The following is a 12,649-nucleotide window of genomic DNA, read 5'->3' on the forward strand; positions in this document are numbered from 1 at the left end:
TGCGTTGGTAACAAGCTGCTTGTAGGCTTTTCAGGAACATGTATTTAAAATACTTTGGCACATACACTCAACAGCGTCAAAATGTTAGGAAAAGACCTTCAACCAGACATTCTCAATTAAATGGAACTTCAATAAATTCTCAATCCAATTTGTGGCAGTAAGTAGAATTTACTTTGTAAGGGGGCTTGACCGATACATAAAAAGATATCAAACTTTAATTCAACTTTGTTTACAATAATTCTAATATAACAACCATTTGAGTGACCAACAAAATACTAAGGTAGTATTAAAATTTACACAAAGCAACATTTCTAATAGATCATCACGCAAAATAACTATAAGTTTAAAAAAATTCTATCAATCTTTACCATCAATATTATTCAGTCAATATTGTACCAAAACCATAAAATAGCATTAACATGAATTACTTAAAAAACAAATGTCATTAGGAATATACACTGTTCACATAGATGAAAGCTGTGTACCAAAAAAACCTTTTGCCAAGGAGAAAGACTAACATTAGCTAACATAAACCCTTAACCCCTTAAGGACACGTGACATGTGTGACATGTCATGATTCCCTTTTATTCCAGAAGTTTGGTCCTTAAGGGGTTAAGACAACACTACAGTTAAATCTTATTGCATCCTAACTCTATCCTAACTCTAATACTAAATTCAACCTAGCCTAAAAATAGCAAGTAACATAATATATATATGTATGTGTGTGTATATGTATATATAAAAGCATGATTTTCATTATCCTCTACCAGAGTGTAGCAGGAAGTAAACTACAGTAATGATACAGGCAGTGGGGGAGGAGTATAGCACCCCTTGTCTATTAACAGATGCACACAGAGGGGAAACAGAATGGAGCCCCTGCTACCCCACCACTAGACACCAAGGACTGCAGGGATTGCACTATTTGCTCCTTCTCCTCCCCCAGGGAGGTGCAGGAGAGAGAAATTTAAAGACTGTATGTGTTACTGAATGTGACTTTGGGTGGCTATGTGTATGTTCCTAAGTGTGACTTTGTATGTGACTGTGTACATGTGACTTTGAGTGACTGTGTGCATGTGACTTTGAGTGACTGTGTGTGCTTGTAGTAGAGATATGAGATTATTGTGTGAAAATACTTTAGGTGATTGTGTGTGGCTGTGTATATGTGACTTTGGGTAACTGTGGATGGGTGTGTGTATATGACTTTGGGTGATTGCGTATGTGATTGTAAGCAACCATGTTTGACTTCATGTGACTTTTAGTGAACGTATGTGTGACTATTTCTTAATTTGTGTAACTGTGTGCTTGTGACTTTATGTAACTGCTTATGTGCGTGACTGTGTGTAATTGTGTGATTTTGTTGTGATGGTGGGAGATTGTGTATCTGCATATGACTGTGCGTGTGTCCATGTTTGCATGTGACTGCATGTATGATTACATGTATGTATGTATGTAAGCATGTAACTGCCTTTGTATGTTGGGGCAGGCTATAGGGTTAAGAGGTACAAAAGGTATGTATAGATCAAGAGGTTGGGCATATGAGAAACACAAGTGGATTAAGATATTAAGATGGAAAGAGAGAATTATAAGAAACACACAAGGGTCAGGAGATACACATTAAGGGATGAGGACGTGTGAAGCTACATAAACAAGTTTACAGTTCTGCAGGTGGAGTGGGGTGCGTGGGGTTGGGGAGGGTGCTATCCCAGTGCCAAGTAACCTTGATACACCTCTGCTTCCTGGTCATGCTATTTTTGTCCAATATACAGACAGTAGGCTTTTCTTCAGCATAGTTAAGCTCCCCGGAGCTAAAAGGAAATGGCAGATGCTTATTCTGCTTGTTGGTAAACCTGTGATTCACAGCTGCCCACATGCACGGTTGGTCCACAAGGCCTCAATGTAAATCCTTTGATTGGCTTTTCTGCCTGCACAGATGAGAATGTTTGAGCAGGGGAAAATGGGGAGGGTAGCTGCAAATACTAGTTATTACCACAAACAAAACATGCAAAAGGAATTGTATGCATGTTTTGTTTGGATTAGGGACCAATAAACTGTTTAAAAATATACTTTTTTTCTTCTTCAATTGAGCATTCCTTAAATGTTTGTAAAGACAGTATATTTAATCCATGTCCCATCATCATCCCAGGAATCAAACTAGCTTTAGAGGTAAGGTCACTTGAGATTAGATGTGTGTTTGTTCTCTGATTTCTGACTGTTATAGCTATGTGTTTAGCAGTCTTGGTTTGTAAGTAGTAGCCTTTCATGTACCCAGCACACCTTCTGCAGGCTTTGTGTTACGAACCCTGTGAAGCTGTTTGCTCAGCAGGTGAAAATTTATACGGCCAAATATAGCTATTTTCTACCAAGAAGAGTAGCTGAGTAGGTGGCAATAACGTTTGAAGAAAAGATTTATTTGAAAGCTAATAGCGCAAGCTGATTTAAATATATTGTGTTAACTTCTTTTTTTTTTTTTACAAACTTGTTTTGTACAGTAAAAACATTTTGGCATAGCTTCCTACAGACCTGCTGGTAGTAGGGATGCGGGCTTATTGTATGAAAAGAATGGTTATGTACCAAACTGACATTATTTATTCAATTCCACACAAAAGTTGATGTATATTTATAAACGGCTTTGGAATTGATGAATACATCCTAATTATACAAAAACTGACCTACTTTACAATGCTTTGGAATTTCATGCTCGCTTTTAGTTAACTGCCATGCTTAATAATTTCTGATAAGTTGTCAGATAGTCTGTAGAATCTGAAATTAGAAATGAGCTCAGTTTTGAGCATGGCATGCTAAAGGTGTTTTAATAGGATGTGTACTGTACAGTCTGAAGCTGTAAAGCTAACTGGAAAACTAAAGACTTGGGGTTAAAGTTACCAATGCAAAAGTAGTTATAAAGGTACTGCATCTTTAATATAATAGCTCCTATTGTGTGATTAATATGTTCAGACCAACTATATGTTGGAATTCCTCTTTAAATGTTTAGCTGCACCCAGGGCCAGATTAAGAGTCCAGTGGGCCTGGTGCTGACAATTATGACGGGCCTAATTACAGAATCATATCGACCAAAAACAGTAAAACACTCCCAAGCGTCATGTATCTGATGGAGATTGTGCTGGAGAGAAAGAAAACAGATACCCTAGGCTACTCTCTCTCTAATTTATGTTTTCATCTTTCAAGTAAATCCATACCCCCTAACAGCAGTGTCCAGCCAAGCAGGAAGTCAATGGGCACGGTAAAAGGGTGTGCCACTGACACCAATCATGTAACCTGCCAAAAGGGGCGAACATGCCCAAAAAGAGGACATGTCTGCCCAAAGAATTAGAAGTCCAGCCTGGCATGAATGCATGTCAGGCTGCCTGCCAATCATGCAGCTGGCCAACTAAGGGCTTACTATGCAGACAGCACCCTGAGCTTGGCATACATGCATCTAATGATGCGCTCACTCCATGCTTTCTAAGGACTGTCCCCTAGCACTCGCTGGTCCACTTGTCTCCTTACCTTTTTACTAGTAGGCAGAAGCTCCTGGTATATAGTCTGGGACAGAGAAACACTGTATGTAGTGAGTGTAGAAGAAAGGGAACATGAATAGACCAAAGCCAGCATTACCTTAACCCCTTAAGGACCAAACTTCTGGAATAAAAGGGAATCATGACATGTCACACATGTCATGTGTCCTTAAGGGATTAAAGGATCACTATAGGGTCAGAAACACAAACGTATTCCTGACCCTATAGTGGTGAAACCACCATCTAGCCCCCCTGGGCCCCTCATGCCTCCATAAATATAGCGAAATCTTACTGTATTCAAGCCTGAAGCTGTAACTGTGCACGCTGTTAGACTCAGAAAAACAAGCAGTCTGCTGACATCATTAGAAGTGGTGGCCTGATCCAATCACAGTGCTTCCTCATAGGATTGGCTGAGACTGACAAAGAGGCAGATCAGGGGCAGAGCCAGCATGATTCAAACACAGCCCTGGCCAATCCGCATCTCCTCATAGAGATGAATTGAATCAATTAATCTCTATGAGGAAAGTTCAGTGTCTGCATGCAGAGGGTGGAGACACTGAATGTTTGGATGCATTTTAGGCAGCCATGGCCCAGGAAGGATCTCTAACAGCCATCTAAGGAGTGGCCAGTGAAGTTATCACTAGGCCGTAATGTAAACACTGCATTTTCTCTGAAAAGACAGTGTTTACAGCAAAAAGCCTGACGGTAATGATTCTACTCACCAGAATAAATTCAATAAGCTGTAGTTGTTCTGGTGACTACAGTGTCCCTTTAACTATATTCATTGTCAGCCAGTCCACACAAGTTTTGTTCCCATAGATCCCTCTTAAGTTTCCATACTTAAGTAAGAATATGTGAAAAGTAGTTAAGGTTGGCACCTTTCTTGGAAAAACATACCGGCCTTGCTAATTTGAATAATTAAATTTGTATGGGTGACATCACATGATGTAAATCACAAGGAGTGACATAAGAGAAAATGCTGTAAAATCACCAAAAAACTACTTAGTTTGATTCTGCTGTATAGATGGAGTCCTCCCAGTGCCCCCATGTGTCGATTACTCCAGGTCTCAGTGTTCCTATGTATCAGTGTCTCAGTGCCCCATGTCTCCCAGTGTCCCCCAGTGTCGTGTCCCCAGTTCTCCCAGTGATCCTATGTATCACAGTGTCTCAATGCCCTATGTCTCCCTGTGTCCCCATGTATCCCAGGGTCCCCATGTCACTAGGACACTAGGAAGATGGGGAGACCTGTGGACACGGGGAGACCTAGGGACACGGAGACACCAGTGACACTGGGAGACTAGGGGACACTGGCTGGGACACTGGGAAAATAGACACCAGGGACACAGACACCAGGGACACAGACACTAGAGAGGCTGGGGGACATGGGGACATTGAGACATGGGGGCACTGAGACACCAGGGCCACAGACACTAGGGACACTAGCTTGGAGACATGGGGACAGTGAGACACTGGCAGACTGGGGGCACTGGGAGACTAGGGGGCACTGAGACACCAGGGACACTGACTGGGAGACATGGGGACACTGTATCCCCATGTGTCTGTGTCATAATGTCTCCCAATGTCCCTTAGTGTCTCAGTGTATGTCTCCTTGCAGCCTTTTCCCCCATTCCTTACTTCGCTGAGCTGTAGGCTGTCTCTGCAGGGTGGGTGTTGCTGTCTGGACTCTCTGTAGCTGTACCCCTGCAGATCAGTGAATAGAGATAGGCAGGGAGGGATATGCTGGAACTTCCTATTCCTGCCTGTCTCCACACACGACCCCTACTGGCCAGTGCTGGTATTGCATAGTAATCTCTTGTTTATATTGAGAAAAATACCAGCATTTGTATTGCCAGTATCACTGCAATATTGGCACCAGCCAGGCAGCCTCAAATACTGGCTGTGCCAATAAAATAAAAGCCAGGTGGAATCCCTAAGAGTAGTGTGTGAAAAAAAAAAAAAAGTAAAAAAAAAAATATATATATTTTTTTTTAAAATCAATGGGCCTATTCCATGGGCCTGGGCCTGGAGCTGCAGCTCCATCAGCCCCTATGTTAATCCGGCCCTGGCTGCACCCATATGTGTTGGTTTTGGCATTCAGTTGTGTAGTGTTTCTATGGGATAGAGTAAGAGTTCTAGTTGATCAGAAAGGTGTGTTTGGAGATTGTTTTTTTTTTTTTTAAATTATAATTAAAAACATTTAAAACGAGTTCTATAGACACAACATTTTAAACTCTTAAGGTAAAACTATTTGGTGAAGGCTGATGCTAATGAAGCTTAACAAACATTGGTCTATTTGGCCTGATTTAGAATGGACTCCATTTTTTAATCATACTCTTGGTAAATAGCAGTATTAGAACCTGTTTGTGGTTACACCTTAGTCTTATATATAGAAAGCATTGGTTAAATTGTACTTATATATATTTGTGTGCAAAAGCTTTCAGTCCAATAAGTGTATCTGAAAAGTGTAGAGATTCGATTTTTTTCTGTTTTCTACTAATATAATGATGTTTGATTGATCTTGTTGGTGCTTGAACACTGTTTTTTTAATTTTAGATATAAGGTTTGGAATGCAACCACTTGGCTGGACATATGATGTCAGCATCTATTTGATTTAAAGCATAGGAAGGGAATAAGCACCTCCAGAGAGAGTCCTATTTTGATAACATACAAACAGAAAATATATTTCTAGAGAATAATCCAGCAATGGATATTTAATTTTAAACAATGTGGAGTCTATTCTACTCATAACTTAAAAGATAAAAGAAAGTATACACTAAGGACATTTTGATCTCTTCCCCACAAAATATATCAATAGGTAATGTGGATCATTATAAATAGTTAAAGTAATATTGTTTAACTAATTATATATTTGCAACCTACATCTATTATGAGTTGGATTGCTCTGATAAAATATAAAATTTTTGGAAGGAGAGACATATTGACCGAGTTAATCTTACCTAACCATGAGATTTCAAGACTACACCACCTCTCAAAGTCATCCTTAATTTCGGTCCAGATATTAGCAGGATTAAAGATATGCATTTTTGACATGTTCTTGCATAGGTCAATGCTCCAGTCAAAGTCAAATTTCTGTTTCAGAACATTTAAATCATACCACGGAGTGTAGAAAGAAAGAGCCTGAGTTTTGTTAGTATTAAATTTGTAATATGATATTTCGCCAACTTCACGCAAGATTGACATTAGGGAGTCAACTGAGGTCATAGGATTTTTTAATGAAAGCATAATGTCATCTGCAAAAAGGCCATTTGTATGCACCCTGTCCCCTACTGCAATGCCCTCTATATCTGCACACTGTCTAATAATTTCAGCCAGGGGCTCCATTGCCAACACAAACAGGAGTGATGACAACGGACAACCCTGCCCGTCCCATTGGAAAACTTAAAAGTTTCAGAGATAAAACCAGTTGCAGATATCCATGAAGTTGGAGCGCAATATTGCGCAAACACAGCCCTGATGAAAGAATCTGGAATATTAAATCATGACATTACTTCCTTTATGAAATCCCAATGAATTTGATCAAATGCCTTCTCTGCATCTAATGAAAGGAGCAGAGAAGGAATACGGTCCAATTTTATCTGGTGAATGAAATTAATGAAATGCCCAGTACTGTCCAGGGCCTGATGGTTTAATACACATCTTAATTTGTAAACGTCTAATAGCCAATATTTTCAAATACATTTTGGTGTCATTATTAATCAGGGAAATAGGTCGAAAATTTTAACAAACATTAGGAGTTTTTCCAGGTCTGGGTAAGGTCACAATTTGGGCACACAAAGCCTCCCCCGGCATTTGTTCTGTATTCCAGTAATCATTAAACAAACAAGTCAAATATGGGGTTAAAATGCCAGAGAAAGACTTATAATATGCCATTGTAAAACCATCAGGTCCCAGAGCTTTTCCCGCAGGAATCATGTTAATGGAATTTATCATTTCATTTTGAGATATAGGAGAATTTAGTATATCCAATCTATCTGTTGAAATTTGTTTGAAATGGACCTTATCCAAAAACGAACTTATTTTCTCAGATGTGGACTGTGCTGTATTAGGATCTGAAGCCAGATTATATAAATTGCAACTGAATTACTAATTTTCACAGGGTGGGTTACTTTTACACCATCATCATTTAGAAAATGTTCAATTCTGGACTGACTTTTTCTCACTTCTCAATGCACAAGATGTACTTTTTATACTTATATATGAAAATAACATAATAATATGTTTAAATTATTTTAATTCACCATGTGGTTACCTCTTTTGATTCATTAATATACATAATATGTGTATTAAAGGGACACTTTAGTCACCAGAACAAGTAGAGCTTTTTTGTATTTGTTCAGGTGAGTTTAATCATTCCCTTATTGCTCTAAACTGTCTTTTCAGAGAAAATGCAGTGTTTACATTACAGCCTAGTGATAACTTCACTGACCACTACTCAGGTGGCTGCTAGAGCTGCTTCCTGGGGCAGTGCTGCACACTGTGCAGTACTGCCATTCAGTGTCTCGATCCTCTGCATGCAGACACTGACATTTTATCATAGAGATGCACTGATTCAATTAATCTCTATAAGGAGATGCTGATTGGCCATGGCTGTGTTTGACTTGTGCTGGCTCTGCCTCCGATCTGCCTCTTTGACAGTCTCAGCCAATCCTATAGGAAATTATTGTGATTGGCTCAGATAATCACTTCTGATGATGTCACCAGACAGAGGCAGTTCAGGGGCAGAGACAGCAGCTTCAGACTTGAATACAGGTAAGATTTTACTATATTTAGGGAGGCAAGGGGGCTAGACGGTGGTTTTAACCCTATAGGGTCAGGAATTCAGCTTCCACATGTCATTTATTCTTTGAGCAATTTTTTGATGCAACAGAGGAAATGTTTAACTAGTAGTCAAGTTTGCACGTCTGATCCATATCCAAGGTTGCTGTACATGTGAAGATTGAAAGTAGAAATGATTCTTTTGACAATATTACACAACTCCAAAAGTTAACATTTCACTCTGTAGAGTATTAGATGGGCTAATTATATTCTCTTATGGAGCCTACTCTTCCTTATCAGGAAAATATTGTCTGCAGTGAAATACATAGTTAAGTATATTTGTTATTTTATGTATATTTTTAAACTAAAGGAGCACTCTGGGTATGATAACTACTTATTCAATCTCAATTAAGTTATCATAGTACATGGAGTCCCCTGTGGCTGTTTTACGTTCTAGTGTTAAACTATTTTCGAATGCTTTAATGCAGAATTAGTGTCCTCAAGAGCTCATAGTCTGACTCTCATTTGCTACTCTGGAAAGCGTTCACTCAAGCAGACAAAGGATGGCATTGATATAACGCATCATGAGTAAAGCTTAAAAAGTGTACATTATTTTAATTGGGATTGGCTGCCAGTGATAGGCTGAGAGTTTCAGCTAACACTCTCAGACAATCACTGACATCCTTTTGCTGCTTGGGGCAGGTCATCTTCATTAGCTGGAGCAGCAAAGGAGAGGCATTAGAGAAGTGCTCTAAATCTATGTTATTTTTATTATTATTTTTGGCATTTATATAGAGCCAATTTATGCCACCACACTTTACAATACTAGAAAAAGGGGGACATTTTACAATAAATAAGACAATTACACATTGCTACAGAAACAATAGGTTGACGAGGAACCTGCACAAACGAGCTTACAGTCTAACCATTCGAAAATTGTTGGACATTAGATGGTAATACAACACCAAGAGAATCCAGGCACTGCAATCACTTCATTGATATAAAGTGGTTATGGTGCACATATTGCTCTTTAATAAAATAATTATTCATATTCTACCAGTAAAGTGTGCATGTGTGTGTCTCGATTATAGAGCATGAAGTCACTAAAATTGAACACATCAACAATGGTTTCCTGGCAGCTTTATCTTCCAAAATAGGAAATAGTTAATATACTAAATTGTCCTTACAGAACCTTTGCAAGAGAAATACATAATGTATAGTGGTCACTTCATTATTAGTTAAGAAATAACTTTAAAACTAGGCACACAAATGACAGATACACTTTAGGTTTGTCATATGGAGTACTGGCCATATAAAGGTTATATGTTTCCAGAGTACAGCATTTCATTAAAAAATAAAAACACAAAACCAGGCAGCACCTGACATTAGACAGAATGTTGATCTACAGTTGCTGTCACTTGTTTCCATCAATATGGAACTTAACAATTTGGGGAAATAATGATCACCTGGAGCAGCAGTTTAAAAGGTTGTCTGATTTAGCACTTGTCTAGAATGATCGCTGACCATTTCAATGTAGGTGTTCTAGTTTCTTACAACATACTGTCTAAGTCAAAATAACTTAATAACTTTAAGTCTCTTTCAATCTATACATACTTCAAAAAATAAATAACCTGCTTAAAAGACTTGTGCATGGCAGAAAAATTAAGTTTGAAACAATTTGTCTGAAATTAGATTTTATTTGTTTCGGGCTATTCTGGTTTTGTCCATGTGCTATTTTGCTAAAATAGAGTGACAATGCGTGCATTAGTGTACTGTAAAATATAAATACATTATATACGGTGTGTGTGTGTGTGTGTATGTGTGTATGTGTATATATGTATATATGTGTATGTATATATATATTGCAGAACACTGATAGGAGTATTTTTGTGGTGGTATTTAAAGCACAAAGGGAAAAAAGGAGGAGCACTAAAAAATAAATAAAATCTATATATTTTTTTTAATATTTATTAAATATACTGTTCCTCTGTTATACACTCTATTGGTCTCTTCTCATTTAATCTGTGAATACAATCAACATTTAGTAGCTGTTCCATAACTATCAATTATTTTTTCTTTTGGTGCAATGGATGGAATAATGAATTGCGTAACAAACAAAACGGCGTGCCCATTGCCAATGTTTGTTTCCTTATCATAGATATGGTGATTCGTAGTTCAGGATTTTAAAATTTGGACAAATCTCAAAGCCTAATGTTTATTATAATCATCATTTAAATGGTTACTTTTTAAGGTAATATAAATATACAGGTAAAAAACTTACTTTTAGTCAGTGTTTCATTTTCAGCATTTAGTTGTATAGAGAAATGTCCACAAAATATAAGAATGACAACAGCTATACAATATAGCTCTGTTAAGAGAGAGAAGGAAAAAGCATTAAATAAAACACAAAATTACAACAATCTTTATAATGGCAACACACAGTAAGTTAAAGTACACCAATCACCTGTATCATTTTATTACATTACATTTTCACAGTTCATTCATTTATCTGTTGCAGATAACTGGTAAAAAACAAAACAAACAAAAAAACACACAAACAGGCTAAACAGAGCAAGATCCCATGGCTCCTGTTATGTGCAACACTGTAATAATAAGCCTTGCAGTAGGGGGGCATGAGTCAAACACAATTTCTCAAGTTCCAACAGAAACATTGTTCTTCCACCAGGCAGGCAAGGACAAATATAGGAGCAATGGGGATGTATGTGTTCATTTTTAGTGATCATATTTTGTGTGGGATTATGATGCAGCTCCATGTATACATTGAACTAAGTGCAAGTAGTAGATTTATGTCTTCATCTACACATGGTGGCTGGAAAGAATACTTTAATCCAATGTACATTTAAAGTTAAGACTGGACAGTAAACGGACACTAATATTGTATATACCAAATTGGTACAGTAAAGGTAAAAATAAAGCATATAATTCTAAGATCAACATATACATATGTACACATACATACACACACACACATAAATATTTTTGCTATTTCATTGTGATTCCTACTCATCCACAAGTAGAATCACAGATTACTACAATCTCCTTTTTTTAAATATAATAAATTGTTACTGCAAAATAATTGTCAACATTACTGAACAATAGTGGTGTGTAGGAAATTGTTACAAACAGCAAAACATAACATGTTTGATTGTTTTAAGAAAGAACAAAAACATCTGCTTTTAACAGTGAGACATTTTGAAATGATTAAGTTCCATTTTGGAGACACCAGTTGTGTACAATTTGCCCCCCTAGGGAAGATGAAATGGCTTCTATCAATTACACACATTAGAAAAGCTGAGATAGCCAGGATACCAGCTGATGCCAGTGTAACATGACACACGACAGAAAGAAATGAATCACCATATCTCTATTATTCATGCTATGACATCTGTCTGTCTGTCTACAATGTCAGCCACCATCCACAACATTCAATCATCAAGTATTTGTGAGGTATTAATAAGAATTCCTTATTTGTAAACTAGACATAAATGGGAATACCACTATTCAATACTTCCAGGAATATTGGTGATTCATCTCACTGTGAGAATAGCATTTCTATTTTGTCAAACAATCTAACAGTAAAATCACTGTACTGGAACGTAATTATGCAGTTGTGTCTTTCCCGGAATGTAAGCTGTGGTAAAAGTTTTTCCTTCAAAGCCTTGTTCTATTATGTTCTAATTAGTGAGTTATACTAGACTGTAATATGAGATATAGTGGTGAACGATTACTTAAACTGTGCAAAACAAATTGTGTATATATTTGGTCAAGTCAAGATGTGGTCCGTACAAGTGATATTATAGCTAACCATAATTCAAAGCTATTAAACAGCGGAAAGACTAGACTGTTTGCTTAATTTCTCTTTTCATTTTTAACAAGTGTTCTAACCTAGCAATTTATAATGTTGCTAATGTTGGTAAATGAATAGCAAACATGTTTTCAAACAGTCAGCTTTGTGATGCTGTTATTGAATCAAGCCTCTCATCTCCTACCATGTAGGTAACCTAAGATAAACAATCTGACGTCTGTTGTATTAGTTATATAAGATGAAGATCAACACATGTGCATAGAACAGAAGAACAGTTGTGCCACTAGAAATGTGAGCACTTTTTGCTTCGGGAAGGGGGTTTTGGGGTTTGGAAGGTGGAACAGGCACAGGCCGAGTAGTAAGGTTGGGAGTAAAAGAGTTTCTGACATAGAAAGTCATGGCTGTGAGTCTGGGGATATAGGGGTGGGGTGCGAGTGATATAGCTGTGAGTATTATTACAGCATAACTATGTGATCATTAACGGTAGGGAATATGGCTATAGGGAAGTGTGTATGATTTCAGAACTATGGCA

At 37.6% G+C, this 12,649-nt stretch overlaps 1 protein-coding gene across 2 annotated transcripts in view; it reads right to left on the reverse strand.

The window, feature by feature from the left end:
* The window catches only part of DLGAP1 (DLG associated protein 1), a 614,261-nt gene that overhangs the window by 387,798 nt on the left and 213,814 nt on the right, over positions 1 to 12,649 (reverse strand). For both annotated transcript variants that reach the window (XM_063451516.1, XM_063451517.1), the window contains exon 3: positions 10,573 to 10,659. The gene's annotated coding sequence lies outside the window, so the exon portion shown is untranslated. The remainder of the gene's footprint in view (positions 1 to 10,572; positions 10,660 to 12,649) is intronic.

This window comes from Pelobates fuscus, chromosome 4 (genome assembly GCF_036172605.1).
Source record: "Pelobates fuscus isolate aPelFus1 chromosome 4, aPelFus1.pri, whole genome shotgun sequence".
Lineage (NCBI taxonomy): Eukaryota > Metazoa > Chordata > Amphibia > Anura > Pelobatidae > Pelobates > Pelobates fuscus.